Below are 20,755 nucleotides of genomic sequence, written 5' to 3' on the forward strand. Positions count from 1 at the left end.
AGGAGTTCCAGTAAGGAAAAGTCACTTGTTTATATCACCAGCTAGAAGTAACAGTATCATGAATATAAATAATACCTTTTAATTTCTAGTCCTTTGCTACCTAAATTATACTCTCCTGTCCCTTTCATTAAACCCTGATATTTGGCCTATAAGACAAAGACTTCATGGTAACTGAAGTCAAGCACATAAAAGCATTTTTTTCAACTAAACAAACTCTGACAGTCCTTGAAGGAAAAATTCAAAGTTGATAAAAAGCTGGAAGGTGTCCTTTATGTTTATATCTTTCACTGTATTAGTTCAAGCATGCCAGGCCAAAGTAATAGATCAAGATGTATAATGACTCAAATACCATAGAAATATATATTTTTTTCATTTAACATTCCAGGATGTTCATATCTTTCCAATTGTCCAAGGTGGATGACAAAGTGGTAGATAATGGACCTCAAGGAGGGACTCAGTTCCATGTCAAGGATCTGAGTTAACAGCATCTCTGCCATGTTTAACACAGAGCTACCACGGTCACCACAGAGCTTATGTCCACCCAATTCAGCCAGTGCAGAAAGCACATAAGATGTCATTATGGGAAAAGCATGGCAGTGGAATTCATTACCTCCTTACTTTCCAGCATTTAGAATTGTCACATGACCACATCTGCAAACAAGGCTGGAAAACATCATCTAACTGTGTTCCCAAACATGAGAAAACAGATTTGGGTGAATATTTATTACACTTCTGTAGGGCATTCAGATCCATTTTTTGGATCCAAGTATGTTTCTTTTTTTCTGAATATATTTTTCTGAATCTTTGTGGGTCTCTGTATGTATATGACTTGCTCTGCTTAAGGATGTCTTTCTCAATATATGTTTAAATCTTTTTCAGGATATTGTACTTCTCTCAGCATATATATGTACTGTTTTTTCTCCGTGCCTATCTTAATATGTGAACATGGCTCCTTCTGATATATATACTTTCTTCAATTCGGAAAATAGGCTTTGTTAAATACAGGAAGCTGTAGGGATTAAATGATTGTCAAACAGTAACTGAATCTCTAATAAGACCTAACCACCATTCGTGGACTGTTGAAGCATATCACAGATTGCTTTCCTACATTTGTTGAATTTTAAGCATTACAAAACCTGTCTTTTGCTAATAAGAACTTATCAGTGCAACTCATTTGCATAATGAAGCTAAACATGCAGTTAATTTGCACATATAAAAATGTATTAAAAAAACATTTTCCCTTGCACACTGGGGGGGCTGTTAAGTTGCACAAATAAGAAACTTTAACTCAAAGACAACCAGAAAAGCCCATGGATATACAACTAGGACTAATTGGTATTTGGTTTATAACTACATGCTGACAACGATTAAGCTAATTATAATGCGCATGGTGCTAAATTGCTATCTTTTTCATACATTTTCTGAAACAGCAAGAACTCCAGAGAGGTTCTGGTTCAAAGTCTAGTTATTCTAAACAAGAATAGAGTTGAGATCATTTTTACAGTTAACCAATTAACACGCTTCAGCACAATTAATGTAATATTCAGAAAAACATTACATTTTATAATAAGGAAATCAAGTAAAGACATATTTAGTTGGGTAAACACTAATTAAGTGTCCAAATGTTTTTGTCATATTTTGGACCTGAAAAATTGAGGTGTCAGTAATGAATTCTAAGGTAACATTTTGAGAGAAGATGAGAGAAAATTTGTTCTGGAAGGAATAGGGTCAGTATGTATTGGCCATATAACAGAAAAATAGGAATCGATGCCAAAGACCTTTCATTCTTTCAAAGAGAGTTGGACCAAAATAGAGATAGTGGTAGAAGAAGATTGTAAATTAAAACATTGTGTTGCAATGCAGATAATAATTGTCCTTTGAGCTCCAGAGAGTAAAGCTAAACACCACTAAGACCCTTGTAAACTTTCAAACTGTAAGTAGTTCATTCCAAAGTCATTAATGAATCCATTCCATAATGTTCTATCATTTAGATTTATTGAAACCATATGTGAGTTCTAATCTATTCAAACTACTGAAATTTACCAGAAACGGAAAAGGAAGAATTGTCTCTATAATCCTTTTTGGGATGAAATGTTTTTCAGTAATTGAGTTGCTAGCTTTACCATATAGTAACTTCCCTCTAATAAATATCCAGAACTGGGTGTTTTCTCTTTCATATAAATGTCTGAGCATAAAAACTTTAGTTATGCAAATGCTTATTGTGAATAAATGACATTATTGATATCGGGGTTACAGAGTACAAATGAACGGGGCTGGGACTTCCCTGGCAGTCCAGTGGTTAGGACTTCACCTTCCAATGCAGGGGGTGTGGGTTCAATCCCTGGTCAGGGAGCTAAGTTCCCGCATGCCTCTCCGCCGAAAAACCAAAACATAAAACAGAAGCAATATGGTAACAAATTCAATAAAGACTCTAAAAATGTTCCACATCAAAAAAAAATTCTTTAAAAAAAATAAAGTAATTGAAAGGGGCTATAAAATTCAATTGTGGAGAAAGATTCAAAGAATTTATAAATTGCATAGCCTTTCACTGACTCTTGACATGTTTTCTCAGACCCCAAGTGATCATTTATTTGATGACAAAGAAATTCAGAATTTTAGGAAAGATGTGTAAAAGGATTAAATTAGACATGATAGAGAATTCCCTGTTTCCCTAACCTTCTACCCTTACTTACTTCCATTTTTCCCCTGCCTTCTCTGCCCTCTGTCCTCCCCCTCTCCCCCTTTTTTTAGTTTTTGCTACTGTCTGTCTCCTGAAGATTGACCACCCAACAAAACACAAGGCTTACAAAGAATGGCTCTCAAAAGAAGTATGCTGGCAGTTATTGGGATGGAATTGTACCAGTGTTACTAAGAAAGAGGCAGGAAAAACCAGAATTATCTCCAGCTGCTGTAACCATAACTTTTGGAGTAGTTGAAGACAAAAAGTGTAACCTGAGCCAAGCCACAAGGACACGTACTGCTCTCTTCCCCAGACCCTATAAAACTCCACTTTTACTTCAACTTGGAGAGTTACCTAGTCTTCATCTGTTCCCTCATGCACATTAACTGAATAAAGTCTTTATCTTCTCTTTGATGCCCCTAAATTATTTTCTTTAGACAGATGTTTGGGCCAGGAGGAGACGGCATTTTTTTTCTTTTTTTTTTTTTTCCTTTCCTTTGACCCTTGCCCTACTTTATATAAACCTTGGGGCCCTGCAAACTTGTTTGGTTAGCATGTTTGACTTAAGAGTTAGTTTTAAGTTTATATGTGCTTACAATTATCAAATCATGAATGTTGAAACTATTGGACAGTAATTTACCTATGGCATAGTATCAATGAGGTTATGAGAATTAGCTTATTGTTTCTCTGTTACTTGAGTAGTAATTATTTATTAAAAATTCAAAACTGCAAAAATATCATCAGAAAGAAAAATCTAGAATAAAGAAAACACACAAATGACTTTTATGTCATGAGTAAAACAAAAAACAAAAGTAACCCAGTTCATTTATAAATGAATCTGTGTAAAAGATGTGGAAAAATATAGAACTAAATTTAGGAAGCAGTAACATTTTAGCACCACCTGTACTGGTTAGAAAAGTAAAGAGAAGCAAGAGTTAAGGAAAAGGACTTGAGAAAATTTTATTTTGCACACAAAGTTCCATACAATTTAGGAATGTTTAGAGAGCATCATCATCAGTGGTTACCAGGTGAAACATATTTAGTGATACTTAGTGTCTCTTTCATCCTACAAGTTATGGACAAATCAAAAGCCAAAACTCACAAGAGCGAACTCTGTATCACACACAGATAATGACATAATCATTAATATTTAACATACTTAAGTTTGTCCACAGATAGGCATTGCACTTTAGAACACACTAGAAATGATAAATTGTATAATCCCCACTTGAGGGATGATATAATTGAGAGAAAGGGGATAGTAAGTAGCTTGCACAAGTTCTGCAATTAGTCTGCAGGGGAATTAGTACTAGAAGTCAGATTTTGTGACAATATTACAGACATAAGATTCAGCTCTTGTAGATAAACATAGTATGAAACCAGATAGCCTTAACAACCAAGAAATTTTAAAAAAATTATGTAACTTCCTGACTATCATAGTTTTGATATTTAAATCTATTACAAGCATCAGGACATAAAGGATTTATGGTCTGCAAAGAAAACAACCAGACTGGATATATGCTCAGTGAAATTTACTACATTTGGCAAATTATTGGGAGGAAATAGTTCCTCTACTTAACATAAGCTTTGTGTGCTATCTGCTGGTATTACTGAGAATATGGTCTGACAAAATATACTACTATTATTATAGATGAAAATCATGTGAGTATAGTCTATTTTCTTTTTCTATTCAACCACTTGTATTATGTTGCAGAGCACCATAGAGAGCTACTAATAGAAGAGCCCTATTTGGCCATGTGTTTAGATGACATGCTAGTCAAGGGTATATCTGAGTTGGAACACCTGGCAAACTAGAGTAGATTCTAAAGCATCCTTCTAAGGCATATTTACATCTCAGAACAAAAATTGTGAGCTTCAGTTCCCCAGAATGTATTCTTTGTGTGGCTTAATCATTTCTATTGCAATTTGCTTAAGCAAAATTAAATTAAACCTCAAAATTTTAATGGTGGTAGAGGTGAAAAAGAGAGATGAAGAAAGAATTATAATTAATTTTTAAAATTTACTTAGGCAAACATTTTTACTTGATCTCTTAGCAACACATATTAGTACAGCTTAGGCATCTTGTAGAACTATTCTACTGGAAGAGGCTACAGTAAATTAAATAAGGTCCTCAAATTGCCTATATTCATGGCAAAATCTTTTCGTTTATATTACTCTATGTTCCAATTTATAGGTATACTCGAAGCAGAAAATTAAAATTGGTCTTAGACAATTAGACAAATTGAACACAATGTTTTTGTGTTCTTAATAATGAACTAAAGCACTTATTTTAAGGATATAAAAAAATCTTATAAGTAATTCTGAACAGACAGCATTTAGGAAAACTAGCTTCTAGTTTAAACCAGATTGGAAGTTTGCAGGTGACCTCATTCAAGTGTAAAATTTATTGACAGGATTTATATGGCTAGTAGGAAAAAGGCAAAGTAGCCCTGGAAGTTTCAAATATCTGAGATTTCTCATTGTTTATGTATTTTCTAGACTTGATGGGAGAGATTGATAATCCTTCCATACTTTTTCCATCAGTGAGGACAACTGGGTATAAAGTACTGAATTCCCTCCCCTTCTATATTAACCAGTAGAGCACACACTAAAAGTTAATATATCTCTTTTATGATTCAGGTAGGCCCATTGGGGTGGGGCAGGATTCAAATGCTTCTCCACTCACTAATTGGGAGCCATTGACTTGAAGAGCAGACAGGCCTCTTGCCAATTGGAAAAAAAAAAAGTTTTCCTTTTCTCAGTATAGATTTAGAATGTATTTGAAAGGTAAGTTAATATCTATCCTGATAGATGTGCTTACTTTAATAGTCCCATTTGTTAAAGCAAATAGCAGACCAGAGTTGCACTGGTGAGAATTTTAATCAGGAAATGCTAATTGTAAGCCTTACTTCCTTCATCCATGGGGCTGATGTCCATAGTCAAACTTCAGCACTGGGTAGTGATGGATATCATTATCATTTGAGCAAACCTGAGCCTACAGGACATTGACATGGCATAATGTATGTGGGTACTACTACTACTACTAAAAATAATAACAAACATTGTGCTTATTTCATGACAGACACTCTTCAAGCATTTGTATATAACAGTCTGTTTAATCTTCACAACCATCTAATGATAGAGTTACTATTACTATACTCATTTCAAAGATAAAGAAATGTGGGCATAGAGAGGTTAAATTAACTTGCCAATGGCCACAGAGTGGTAAAGCCAGGAAATTCAGGTAAGCAGTTAGGAGCCTGAGTCTATGCTCTTAACACTCTGCTACATAAAAATATAATAATGGTGACGAATAGGAGTGAGATTTGGAGGGAAAGATCTGAAGCAAGAGGTTCTTTGAGAAGGTACATGCACATAAAAAGGTGAAGAAAGTGAAGATTAGAGGAGGTATCCATGGAAGGCTTCCTTTTTTATGGAAGTCCTCAGTGTTTAGACTCCTTCCATATTTAGACTCACAAAAAATCAAGATTTTCTGAATTTTTGGTAGAATTTTAAGATTTTCCAGCTTATATGGAAACTCCCTTTTGAAATTATCTTAATTTTCAGTAAAGAAAGGCACATGCGCATCAAAATCTTGTATGGTGGCCTTGGGGAAACAAAAAGGACAGTACACTGTACCCTATATCCTCCCCAAATCAGGCCAGTGGGATAGCACCCCATCATGTGGACCATGACATGAATTGCTGTTGGTCATGGAGAGTAGCAAACAACAGCTCACTGCAAAGCTAGATCTGGAATAGAATAGCAACATTAGTGAAAAAGCAACAGGAAATGACAACATCAAATCTTTCCTTTTTTCCCAAAGATTAGGGAAACAGAGGGAGCTCTGGGCTATGCATATTAGGGAAATGTGTTACATAATATTTTTGTTAATTAAACCACAAATACTAGGCACTAGTAAGTGAGCACATCCTGCATTTTTGGTATTTTTAGGGATTCTGGTAAATAAGGGGAAAAGACATGCTCTCTAAAATTCATTAACTACATACATTTATTAAAAATTTCCAGATACATTTTTATAGAATTCATTAATCTTTTTACTGTAAGTTAAATGTAGATAATCCTGTATATACCCTACTTACTTCACAGAGTTGAATTTAGTTTAGTTTCATTCAGTTTTGCTTTGTTGAGAATAAAATGAGATGCTATAAATTCTAGGGCACATAAATGTAAGTATACTATAAATGACAAGGAACTGGCAATACTTCAGAGATCATTTTATTGTTCTTCACTGGTAAGCTTTGATATACCGAACTCAAACCTAAACACAAGAAGATTTTTTACTTTGAACCAAAGTTATTTTTGATGTAAGAAACAGAATATTACTTTAGCTTGTCCACAATAAGATCCATGCATAGGAAGGGAACTAGGTTATCTCATAGAGCACAAGAAGGGATAGTCTTCATAAGAGACAGAACTAGGAACAAAAAAACTCCAGGAACAAAGTCAGGTGTCTTCTCTCTTCAAAGTTTCTTTGCTGTCTGCTTCACATCTTTTTTTGAAGCAAGCTTTGTAATACATGGCTAGCCCTAGTGTGTACCAGGTCCTTCCATCAGATGACCAATGTAAGCTGAACAATGAATTTTGCGTTTAATTATAAATGTACAGGAAAGATTATTTGGTTGGCCCAAATTGGTGGAGGTATTATCCCTTGGTCAATCAAATATGATGGGTGGGAAGGTGGGAGTTGGGAATTATATAAGGTCATATTGGAGAAACTTGATATAGAAGGACCATCCCTGAGTGGCAGCATTCAAAAAAACATGGGGTACGCCACAGATTGAGCAGGCATTCTGAACAATAACAATGAAACCTAGAAATTATTTCTGAAAAAAAATCTCTTTCTCTCTTTACACACACACACACACACTCATAAACACATATGGTATTGGTGAGCAGGGGTGGGGTCAATTACATTAGACTAGGTAAATTTTTCTTTTTGCTACCTGACTATATATGCTCCCTTGGAACCAGGACTTAGACATCTATTAATGTAGCCTCAGTTTATAGTTGCATTTAAAATAATAATAACAGTTGCCTATGGTAGATTAAAATTTTGTTCAGCAAATACTCACTCTGTTCCTCTTCATTTCCATGATAGGAACATATATCCTATCCCACTGGTGTTGGGCTTGGCTATGTGACGTGTTTTACAGTGGGATATTAGCAGATAACATATGAGAGGGGGCTTGGTATATGCTTATGGAGGTGGGCTTGTGCTCCTGTTTTTGACAGTGAGGAGTTTCTACTTTGGTACCTATGATTCAAGGTGATGAGAGACATAGAGTAAAGATTTGGACCCATCCCACAGCTTGAAATCAAGCCCAGAGGAACCCAGCAAAGATTGGCCAAACCCAGCTATGCTACAAGCGTGTGGGGAAGAAATAAATGTTTGTTATTGAATGCTACTGAAATTGTGTGATGTTTGTTAGTCAGTGAAAAAATGACTGATACACAGCCTACTTACCATATACTAGGCATATTATTTCATTTCACTGATTACCCACCTTACACTGTGGGCTCATATTAAATTTGTACTAAGTTAAAAGCCTATTGAATACTTTAAACTCATCTGCTTTAAATGTGTTACTACGTGCATTGTCACTATGCCTCTTTTTTTTCTCTCTTTTTAGGTTGACTAAAAGTCATTCTGAGTTCAAATTCTTGTTAAGTCCAAGAAAGGGTTTACTATATTTGTAGCTGAAATGCATTCAATCCTAATTCAGAATTAATTACCTATTAATGATCTATCCATATCTCTATTTCAAACACTGAAAATTTTAAACAATTATGGGTAAGGTTTGTAAATAATAGAAAAATGTTAGGTAGAGGGAACTTTTAATCATTTTTTCTGTGGTTCTTTTTCTACTTACTGCTTCCTGGCTCATGACTTTCTTTGATGGTTAACCTAGATTTGTCTGGTAGTCAAAGATGTACTGACCTTCAGAGGTAGAACAACTGATTCACCACTTTTATGTTTTACAAGTAATTTTTAAAATGCCTTTCTAAGGAAAATAACTTCAAAAATCAGCTGTATCAAAGAAAATAATTTCACGGGGAGATTTTACAAATAATACATTACATCTCAAATTGGCGTAGCATAACTAAATAAATTTAGGTTATACTGGATTTTTGCTTAGTGGAGAGATAATTTAAAGCACTATCTAGGGTAATTTTAATAATATTTTATTTCAGGAATTTTTGTATTTAAACAAGGAGAGTAACAATAAGGATTAGTGATTTTTCACAAAGACATGCTTCTCTAATAGGCATCAAGTGTCCACAATGAGTTTTCTCTACACCTTACGTGCATCCTCTTGAACTAGATGTTTAGAAATCCTTGAAGAAAATCACTTGTGTTGGGCATTCAAAAAATAATATGGATTTCCTTCCATATCTTCTTAAAGAAGATATGACCTATTTTTTAAATTTAAGGGTGAGCCTAAAGGTAGAAGAAGTCAGTATAGGGAGAAAAAAAAAAAGTAAAAGTGCTTTGCAATTAAGTATTATTGATAGTGCACACATTCTTTTCTAAATGCATTCAAGAGAAACAATGATATTTTCACTTATTCATTTACATGCTCACCCAACCACACATAAAGCCATACAGATATATGTGTCTGAAAGATCAATTCTTAACATTTATGTCTTTCCAACAGTATCTGACCATTAGGGAACTACAACTCCCTTGTAGTTGCTGGGGAAACAATGACAGAACTCAAGCCAGGAATCAATTAAACTAAGGAAACCCTTCATATCTTTGTTTTCTGGGAAGAGAACAGGTGTTTAATAATTTACATAAATTATGCAAAATCTAAAGCATTTACAGTAACTAGACACTTAGCAACAGACATGAATGAAGAGGTAAATTGGTTGATGATGTTCTATTATATCAGTGCCTGCTAGCACTGCTATTGTTATGGGTCTGTCAGCATTTCCATTATAAACACTATCTTTCAAGGTATATATTTCAGTCCTAAAACCTACCTTAATGTTGTGTGTGTGTGTGTGTGTGTGTGTGTGTGTGTGTGTGTGTGTTTAGGACCATAGTAGACATGGCCCTGGCCTGGTAATATATATTTATATATACACACACACACATATATATATATATATTTTTTTTTTTTAATAAATTTATTTATTTTATTTATTTATTTTTGGCTGCGTTGGGTCTTCGTTGCTGCGCATGGGCTTTCTCTAGTTGAGGCGAGCAGGGGCTTCATTGCGGTGCACGGGCTTCTCATCACGGTGGCTTCTCTTGTTGCGGAGCATGCGCTCAGGGTCTGCGGGCTTCAGTAGGTGTAGCATGCAGTCTCAGTAGTTGTGGCTCACAGGCTTTAGAGCACAGGCTCAGTAGTTGTGGTGCACAGGCTTAGTTGCTCTGCAGCATGTGGGATCTTCCCGGGCCAGGGCTCGAACCCATGTCCCCTGCATTGGCAGGCGGATTCTTAACCACTGCGCCACCAGGGAAGCCCCTGATAATATATTTTATTTGTAAACTAAATATTTTGTATGTGTGAAAAATTATTTGAATTATATTTAAATTTTGGAAACAAGCTAGTAACAGAATTTAAATTTAAACTCTTTTGTTTAACTAATACTCAGAAATTACTCCAATTGAAGAATATGCTTTAAAGATTATTTAAATTCTGCAGCATAAATTTGAATCTTTGGATAATGTTACATGAACTGCCCTGGAGACTTTATCTTCCTAAAACAGTAAAGTTGATCATTTCAATCAATAAAGAGGTTTTTTTTTTTTAGAATTTACTATGTGCTTTGTCATATGCTAAATTCAGTAAGGAATACAAAGAATAAAACCACAATATCTGCCTAAAATAAGCAGTCACCTTAGTCGGGAAATAAAACATAGACCATTCTAACAATAAATGAAAATGATAGCTGTGTATATAACTACATTTTATGCTGATACAACAATAGAATGTTGAATTATTTGTCGTAGTAGAATGAACTGCTTCAGGATAGGTTTTTTTCCCCCTTGTAAATAACTTTCAATAAGTTGGCCAATACAAGAACTTTTAAAGCTCAAATTCACAACTAATATGCTGCTGAATTCTTGCCAGATATGTGGGAGCCCTAAAAATCCCTGGATAAATAAGCCTTTAGGAATAAGACACTTTTTGTTCCCTGATATGATACTGAAGATTTTTTAAATTCCCTTAACTTTACATGTTTTAGACAAGTAAAACCTATCCCATGTGTCCTGGGAATTTTAAACTCATTTAACAAAGATAAAACCCTAGTGAAATTCAGCTCTTCAGCTGCTCTCTACCTGTCCCTGTGCAGCCAAGCAGAGCTAGAGGAAAACACACAACCCTGATGACTCATCTCGCCCAGGCATCACAAAATGCATCCCGAGTCTCTTAATTTTCCCACTCTCAGGACTGTTTTCCGGTTCTTTTCTCCAGCCTCAACACCTCCTCCCTCATCCTCACTCTCAAGAAGGAGCTTGTTTCCTTCCCTCTTCCGTGAAAGAATTCAAGCATTCAGATGATAATGACTGCTACCCACAGCTAACCTCCTACAAAGTCTCTGCACTCAACACACTTTGCTTTCCTACTTGGTTCTGGAAATGAATAACATTAGATCTACTTAAACCAATCCCTCCCTGTGTACACTAGCTTCAGCCCCCTCACACCTTCTCAAAGAAATAACTCCAGCAAGTCACCTTTCTAGCTCCTGCATCATCTTATTTTTCATACTCTGCTGGAAATCACCATTATGTTATAAGCATAAAGTTATTTCTGCCATAAAAAAAATCAAAGCCTTTTTCTTCATCTCTTATCTACCACCAGCTAATTTTACAGGAACACTCAAGGATTGTCTCAAGTTACTGCTATGCAGTCCCCTTTTCCTGTTCTCTATATTGTCTATTAAATGTGACTGAATATGTCTTTAGCGTCCACTAATCCACCAAAATTGCCCTCAGTCCTGCCACTATGGCCTTTTAGCTGCCAAGTCCAATAGCCAAATTTTAATCCTAACTGGAACTCTCAGGGGCCTTTGATCCAGCTGATCATTCCCTCCTTATTCTTTTTTCTTTTTTCATGAAAAGGCATTTTATTTTAAATATAGCAGTGTCCCTCCTTCTTGATACACTTTCTTCATTGGATTTTCAGTATACCACACTCTCCTGGAGTTCCTCCTGCTTCAATTTTTGTCATCATTTTTAATTCTTCTTTTTTTAACCTCTCTTGCCCAGTCTTATCCAGTCTTCAGATAAGATCTATATGTGGATGAGGCATAAATTATATCTCCAGCCCAGACTTCTGTTCTAAACCCCAGACTCATGTATCCAACTGCCTACTTGATTTCTCCATCCAGTTGTCTAAGACAACGCATATTCATCATGTGCAGAATGAAATTCCTGACCGTCCTCTAATATTTAGAATTCTCACAGCCTTTCCCATTTCACTTGATGGTAATTCTTTCCTCTATTTGTCCAGAGAGAAAGTTATGAAATCATATTTGATTCCTTGTTTCTCTCATACCACACACACACAAAAATCCATTTCACTCTATTTTCAAAATGTATCCATAATCTGACAACTTTTAACCACCACTACATTTCAACTGCTATCACTGTGGGTCGAGCCATCACTAATTCTTACCTGGATTACTGCAATAGCCTCTGACCTGGCTTCTGTGTTTGCCCACTTAAATCAATTCCCAACACACAGCCAGACACATTTTTTTTTTAAATGTAAGTCAGATGATGCCGTCCTTCTGCTTGAGACACTGAATATATTCTCACTTGTTATAAAGCAGGGCCAAAGTCCTTAAAATGGCCTGTGAGATCCCACATGTCTGCCCCTCTCAGTCATCTCCTTTCACTCTCCCTCTTTTTCACTCTTCTCCAGCCATGCCCGCCTCCTTCTGGTTCTTGGAAAATGCTAGCCGTTCACCGGCAGTGGGTCCTTTGCACTGACTATTCTACATTTTGGAATGCTCTCCCACTGAGTTATTTTCATTGTTCACATCCTCATCTCCTTTGAACTTTTGTTGAAATCTCACTCTTTAAATGGGGCCTATCTGATCCCTAATTAATACTACAACCTGGCCCCTACCTCCTAGCATTCTTGATCCCCTACTTTACTTTTTCTCTGAACATAGAACTTATCATCTTTTAATATGTTATATTTATTACAACATTTATTTTGGTTATTAGGGCTCTGTCTCCCCCAATAGAATGTAAGCTCTGTGAGGATGAAAGTCTTTTTTTTTTTTTTTTAAGAGCTTTTTAGTCTTTTTTTTTTTTTTTTTTTTTTTTTTTTTATGGCTGTGTTGAGTCTTCGTTTCTGTGCGAGGGCCCTCTCTAGTTGTGGCAAGTGGGGGCCACTCTTCATCGCGGTGCGCGGGCCTCTCACCATCGCGGCCCCTCTTGTTGCGGAGCACGGGCTCCAGACGCACAGGCTCAGCAATTGTGGCGCACGGGCTCAGCTGCTCCACGGTATGTGGGATCTTCCCAGACCAGGGCCCGAACCCGTGTCCCCTGCATTGGCAGGCAGACTCTCAACCACTGTGCCACCAGGGAAGCCCAGGATGAAAGTCTTTATAGTATTCACCGATGCATTCCAAATTCCAGATACAGTATTAGGTCATGTTATAAATAGCAAATAGATATTTGTTTCAATAAATTATGGAATTAAAAATGACATTGGGGCAGAGACTGTCTGTGTTTGGAATCACACATCGTGAGAATCAAGTAGCCTAGAAATACCGAAAAGCACCCTCCTTATTGCAGAGAAAGCTTGCCTAAGAATACTGCCCATGTGGGAGAAAGTTAAAACAGGAGACATACTTCCAAGAGCATCAGGTGAGCACAGCCACGTAGCTGTACCCAAAGCCAGCAATCTCCTGGGTAACATGAGAGAAGTGAAACTAACAACTTGTCTTTGTCTTCTTTTTCTTCTCCTTCTTCCTCCTTCTCTTTTTCTCCTTCTCCTTCTCCTCCTCTCTTTTCTCATCCTGCTTCTCTTCCTCTTTCTTATTTTAGCCTGAGATACATTTGTCACTGCTGTTAAAAGATAATTGTCAAAAAAAGTAAAATCATTACCAGCACAGAAATATAAAGATGAACATGAATAAAAGATCTTATTTAACTCATTAATAAGAAAGCTGATGAGACATTACAACCAACTCAAAGGTGAATCCAAAGAACAAACACATTTATAGATCAGGAATATTGAAATGAATGTGTAAATTGAGGCAAAACTAGCTTCTTCCACAGTGGATGAGGGAAGTGAATTGAACCTGTGAGACAGAGTTTGCCTGTGCACAACCAAGAATTATTTTGCATTTCTATCATTTAGCTACAATTTAGAGTTTTAAATAGCTCTCATATAATCTGATAATCCAGTGGAGTGTTTTGCAGAGAATGTAATTATCCATGGACACCCAAATTTTCCCTATACTACCAAAAATACCTTGGAATATCTGTCACACTGATAAAATAGATTAATTTTACATTAAAAAACATGGATTAACACTTGTATAAGTTTCCTGTTGCTGCTGTAACAGCACAAATTTAGTGACTTAACACAAATTTATTATTGTAGAGCTCCAGAGGTCACAATTCCAAAGTGAGTCTCACTGGACTAAAATCAAGGTTTGGCAGAGTGGCGTTCTGTTCTGGAGGTCCTAGGGGAACATGACCTTTCCAGATTATAGAAACTGCCTGCACTCCTTGGCTTGTTGCAACCTCATCTGTCCTCAAAACTAGCACGATAGCATCTTCAAATCTCTCTCTGACTCTGACTTCCTCTCCAGCCTCTCTCTTCCACTTTAAAGGATCCTTGTAATTACACTGGGCACAGACAGATAATTCTGGATCTTATTTTAAGGTCATTTGATTAGCAACATTAAGTCCATGTGCTACCTTAATTCTTCTTTGCTGTGCAATGTATCACACATTCTGGGGATTAGGGCATGAACATCTTTGAGGGCCATTATTCTGCCTACCATAATACTAAATTAGAAATATTGAATCTTTAGAGATTTTATCTAGTTGAGATCAGAAATACTATGGTTCATTATAATCATATATAACTTTATGCTCTTCAAAATTAATCCCTAAACGAGAAAGGAAATGCACAGATTATACTATTTATTTACAAACAAATCTTAAGGCATCTCCAGTGCCCTCATATTTGTGTTCATAAAATGCAGGTATGCAATTTTGCTTCTGCTTTAAGGAAAAACTCCCTTCACTTGCACCCTTAAAACATGCACATAAAAGTTCATTGCAAAACAGTAATAATTTAAGATATCTTCTCCTCTTTATCTTCAAAAATAAAAATGCTCTAATTCTTTAAATCCCTAGCCCAACCCTTTGGACTGAAACAAAATAAACCGCTTTTGTAGCTGAAATTTTCATGTAATATGTCCCATTTCTCTTGTCTAATGATGGTAACATTATGTCCACATAAGCTCTCCTTGGCAGTTTTAGGAATCTTCTCAAGGTTACTTGAAATAAGCTATGTGAATTGGATGCGCTTTTGTTATCTAACAAGCTTCAAGGATTCACAAACACCAGTCAATTAGTTCTATGATAGGTAGAATAAAGACCCAGGGTACTTGAAACAATTTTTTTCCTGTGCACTTACCTCATGAAAGGAGAAAGGAGAAAGGAGAAAGTATGATACTTTTCCTTAATTCCAAAGCTGCCCTTCAGGTAGAGTTTGGGCCAGCAGAGCAGTTTTTTCCTCAAAACCTAACAGTGTCCGTAATGGAGATTTTTGATACCCTTCAGCAATTTTTGACTGTCCAAAGTCATAATTGCAGGCCCTAAAGAAAATTGTGGTCTACATGCTCTCTACTACTTTTACCTGTGCTTACCTCTGAAGCTGAAAGTCCCTCTAAGGCTTTAAAAACAGGTGAAGAGTAGGTAGAATTAAAAAAAGCAAAATCTGTGATGGATCACCATCAGTCCTTTGTCTTATCTACCTTTTAAAAATACAGTTTTAATAAATTTTTGTCCAAAGCCAGAGAATATTATCTCTTTACCTTAAAGATCAGGAATGAAACATGAAGATATTATGTACTTTGTTTCTGCTAAAGCTTTAGGGCTTCTTCCCTAAATTTCCAAGACATCAAAAACATTTCCTGGGAAACCCATTTGGAGTCCAAATAGATTTTTTTCCTCCTTTCTCCAGAATGAAACATTATTTTGATGACATTATAAGCACATTAAGTAAAAAAGAGACATATATATGTATATGTGTGTGTGTATATATATATATATACATATATATATATATGTATCAGTAAGAAAATAATGTAAATGCAGGAGAAGAAAACTTCATTTAACAATATTGCCTTTATAGCAAAGTGGTCAGGAAACTTGGAATTACCACCTTATATCCATTAGTGCATTAACATTGTCTTCTTATTTCTTTTTCCCCTTATTGGCTTCATTATGAAGAATTCTATCAACAGGGCTGCTGCAGGAATTGAAGAGGAGGATAAGAATTTCAAACTGTAGTTAGTCAACATCAACCTTTCAGTCTTCTCAAGTCCTTTCTGGAATAAGGCAGGATATAAATAAATGGTTAATGATAAAAAAAAAAAAAACCCTCTATTTTCTTGAGTAGGGAAGAGTGGCAGTGAGAGCAAATGACAACTTATTGAAAACCCTTGCCCAGGAAAAGAGAAATAAGTGAGACTATTTATGTTATTTTACAGCATTCTCAAGGACATACCATTCCCAATCTACTGGTTTATTCTCTGTCTTTGTCCAAACTGACTTAAGTTTTTCTACATCTATGTTTTGTATCTGGCTTCCATTCCATCTCCCTACCTTCTGTAATTGCATTTTTTTTTCAAGAGCCAATTCAAATTCTGCCTCCTCTCTAAAGTCTCCCCAACTGTGCGAGTCTGGGTTTCCTTTGAAGCCAAACCTGAGATACGAACTGAATGTATGAGGCATATTTGGGAAGTCGTCCCACGAAGCATGAGTAGGCAAGTGAGAAAGGAAAGGGCGTGAGTTCATGCAGGGTATGTTGATGATCAGGTACCTGTGTGGGCAACTGAAGCTCCATGCTTCTGGGCCATCTGGGAGATTGCAGAGAGCATGCCTCAGAGTTGCTCCACCTGCAGATGAGGAAGCTAAGCCATAACCCCTCACTCATACCTGCCATTAGCTGAGAGCTGCTAGGCGGTAGGGAGAAGATCATTAATTCCCTAGCCCCACCTGAGCAGTTCCAGTGGCCACAATGGCAGTCCAGCTGCATACAGTAGGGAGCTATGGGGGAGAGGGTGTGGGAGTGGAGGCAAAGCATGATTCCCGAGGAAATATGGGCAGCACTATGACTATATGATATGCCAACCAATGTCCCTAATTATTTGCAACTATCTCTGGGATTTGCATTATAGAAAGGCATACACACGGCTACATATACTCTTCTAATCTCTCCCCTTAGTAAGGCCAAGACAGAATAGCAGTAATATCCAGACCATGGCTTTATGGTCAGGTTGTTTGGCTGCAAAAGCCTGTCCAAAATGCTGTGTTACTTCGAGCTAGTTGTTTAAACACTTTGAGTCTTGGATTACCCATCCTTTCTGTAAAGCCTGAATGGTACTATTTTATTTCCAGGCATTGGGTTGATTATATGGAAATTATGCAAAAAACACTTGGTAAAAAGTATACATTCCGCAAAGGCAAATAACTTTCCTTTGACCTCTTTCTTATTCTTCATAGCCTCTTGGTCTTCTCAAAAGTTTATTGTGTCATGCACAGCCGCAGAAGAAAACATGTATTTCAAGTCATTTAAGCAATGTATTTCTCCCTTTCTCTTCTCCAAATGACTTGCTTTTCTATCACTCTCTCTCAACACCTTGTTTGTAATTTTCTTCTCTCCAATCAAGTGGAAACATTTAGAAGAAGAATCTAACCTTAAAGGTATACTGGAATAAGGTTTTAAAAAATTCTACTCCCTCTTTTTACTCCATTCCTAATTCCTCTACACGGCGCAAGTTGAATATCTCCCTCAAAGGGAACCAGAGAGTAAAAGGATTGGAAAAAAATAAACTCTCTTGGCCCTGGGTTTGGAAATCTTTCTAGGTCTTTCTCTGAGTATGGCTTCTTTGAACTCCCACTGTACCAATGTGGTAGGATAGCTTGGGGGTTTTCTTAGAGGCCCTAACGTACTTAGCAAGTAGGATCCTCATGAAAGACTCCAGGGACCTCGCTGTTTGTTATCCTGACAGTCTGTTAATTCTGTGAAAGCAGGGGCATGTTGGTTCAGTCGACTATGGTTTCTCTAGAACATTTCGCTTAGCATGTGATTTTTGAATTAATGAATTAGGGGTCTAAGTATATATCCTATGACTTGTCAAAGCTGTGAGATGTTGAGAAAGTTTCCAAAATCTTCATTTGTAAAGTGAGATTATAGTACCTACCTTGAAAATTTATTGCAAAACTCTAAGGGGATAGTGCAAAATGCCTGGCATAATACACAATAGCAAGTTTGTGATAAACATTAGTTTCTTTCCTACACAACTCTTAAGGCTGCTTCTAAAATAAGTAATGATATCGTTTTTTAAAAGTCACTTAAGGGGCATCCCTGGTGGCACAGTGGTTGAGAGTCTGCCTGCCAATGCAGGGAACACGGGTTCGAGCCCTGGTCTGGGAAGATCCCACATGCCGTGGAGCAGCTGAGCCCGTGAGCCACAACTACTGAGCCTGCGCGTCTGGAGCCTGTGCTCCGCAACAAGAGAGGCCGCGACAGTGAGAGGCCCGCGCATCGCGATGAAGAGTGGCCCCCGCTTGCCACAACTAGAGAAAGCCCTCGCCCAGAAACGAAGACCCAACACAGACATAAATAAAAAATAAATTAAAAAAAAAAAAAGTCACTTAAAATGTGGGAGAAACAAGAGCATCCCTGTAGGTGTGGAAGTGTTTTTGTTTGTTTCTTAAAACCTCCAGTGTTCTCTGATGAATTTTAGTATAAAAAAACAGAAATGTCTGAGTGGAAGCACCATATGCTATGCTGGCTTTTATTTTATTTTTCAAAAGGTATCTCTTATCACATTAGTGCAAAGCCCATTTCAAAATGCTGCACAGAGCCTTTTGCAGTCTATCATGAATTGTTCAAAAAAACATTTAAATGAGCTATTAAAGACAGAAGTTTGTTGACCTGAATTAAAGCTATCCTTGGGCATGTGATTTCAACTGAAAAAAGTCTACATGGAAGTGTTTACTGGTAAATGTTGTTTGATTATCCCCACCTGACGTGTCTCACCCCACGGTCACCGCAGGGTAGATTATATAATATACATTGGTTTTGAAAACATGTAATCCATTCTCCTTTGCTCCAGTGCTGTATTCCGTGCTGACACATTCAGCTAAAACCCTGTCTGATATATCAAGCTCTTTATTTTGGCGTACATGGTCATCTGGGAAAGGAAAAAGGACTTTAGTGTCTCCTTTTTTTTGCTCACTTAGATACCTTTTAGAGTAATCTCTGTTCAGTAATGGACAAATAACTTTAAATATATACATATATGTGTGTGTGTGTATGTGTGTGACACATGTTTTTTGTCTTTGATATCCATCCCAGGGACTATCCAACTAATAAAATGGTGTGCTGTATTCTCTCCTAAGGAATGAGGTGTTTGTCCTTCTTTACAATAATATCTGATTGCTATCATTCCTAAATGTTTCTCACTTATGTTTGCTTTCCACATCCACACCTGGGCAAAAACTCTGCCTTTTACCAAACTGTGTTACCCCAACAATACTTTTTTGTAGGGACTTCTTAGCAATTCAAGTTGTTCCTCGACTTATATTAAAGGTTTAATATTGTAGAATACATAGAGTAGAATCAATTAAAATACTGCTCAGTCAGTCAAAATACATTTGAGCATACCATTAATTGTTCAAGATTGTGGTAGTATTGATTTCGTTTGGCATCTCAAGCCAATTGGAAAAGTTATAGACATGGCTGTCAGAGATAGGATTCAGCCTTACTCAATATTACAGACATGACAAAAAAAATAATAAATTGTATACATAATAAAAACAACAATCTCAAATTAGTTGAATTGAGTAATGATCTTGGAAATAAAGTTTATTTGTTTGGAGCCTCCAGCAAGAGGACTCATCCTCTCATATAGCCTCACTTTAAGAATGAATGATCTTTATCTGGAAATTGATTGAGAATTGCAACTTTAGTAGGACACACATGAAGTGATGAAGAAGAAAAAGGATGCCTGTGGAGCCGGCCTGATGAGCTATATCATCCATGGTGATCAGTGGTACTAAGATGTCATGGTGGATCATTTTCACTTCTGGAATTTATTGCAAGCGTGAGCAGTTGACCTGGGAAGGGAATAAAGCTCTATTTACAATTGATCAGCAAGGAGAGGGAAAGCGTCTCATGCTTGCTATTTTTACACAGTAAACTTTGCCAAATTCATCTCCTCGATCTGCTTTGGAAGTACAGAAATGCATGATGGCCTATCCATGGGTTATTTTCTTTAGAATACCTAATTTCTTTTCAAAAGGAAAGTTTATATATAAAGCACATTGCTTTTGAGATTGATGGAGATGAGGGCTGCTTGTATTATTTATTTTGTTACTGGATTTTATGATATTCTATTCTCTTTCTCCTGACAGTGTGTTAACCTGTATATCCTTCCTATTAGATATAAAGTTAATTTGAGGATAAGCACTTTATCAATTATTTTCTTTGTGTTTTCTTTCCTCCTTTCTCAGTTCCCCAAATTAGTAAAGTACTCTATATAGAGTAGATTCACATAATGTTGTTCACTGTACAAATCTATTCTGTTCGGATAGACATAATTTTACAAGTTTGAAATTGTCCAATAATACTTACAAAGGCCCTCACTTTCACAATCACTGGTGTATCCACCAACCAAGAAATGCTTATTTTAAACATTAAGAAGTCTTTCTTGCTTGATGAGTATAGTTGTGATGTGCCGAAGGTTTTAGTTTGGGCATTTAGCATCCATTTGTATAAGAATCCTCTTTTCCAGTATGACTTTTTTAGAATATGTTACATCCCACAGTTA

At 36.5% G+C, this 20,755-nt stretch overlaps 1 long non-coding RNA gene across 1 annotated transcript; it reads left to right on the forward strand.

Annotated features, from left to right (window-relative positions):
• The first annotated feature begins 12,794 nt into the window (after nt 1-12,794).
• Nucleotides 12,795-19,214, forward strand: LOC309611579. The gene is made up of 2 exons (XR_014234603.1): nt 12,795-12,922; nt 13,259-19,214. It is a non-coding gene; the product is annotated as an uncharacterized lncRNA (long non-coding RNA).
• Nucleotides 19,215-20,755: the final 1,541 nt, after the last annotated feature.

The sequence above is a fragment of the Balaenoptera borealis genome (genome assembly GCF_965194805.1).
Source record: "Balaenoptera borealis genome assembly, chromosome: 1".
NCBI classification, from domain to species: Eukaryota; Metazoa; Chordata; class Mammalia; order Artiodactyla; family Balaenopteridae; genus Balaenoptera; species Balaenoptera borealis.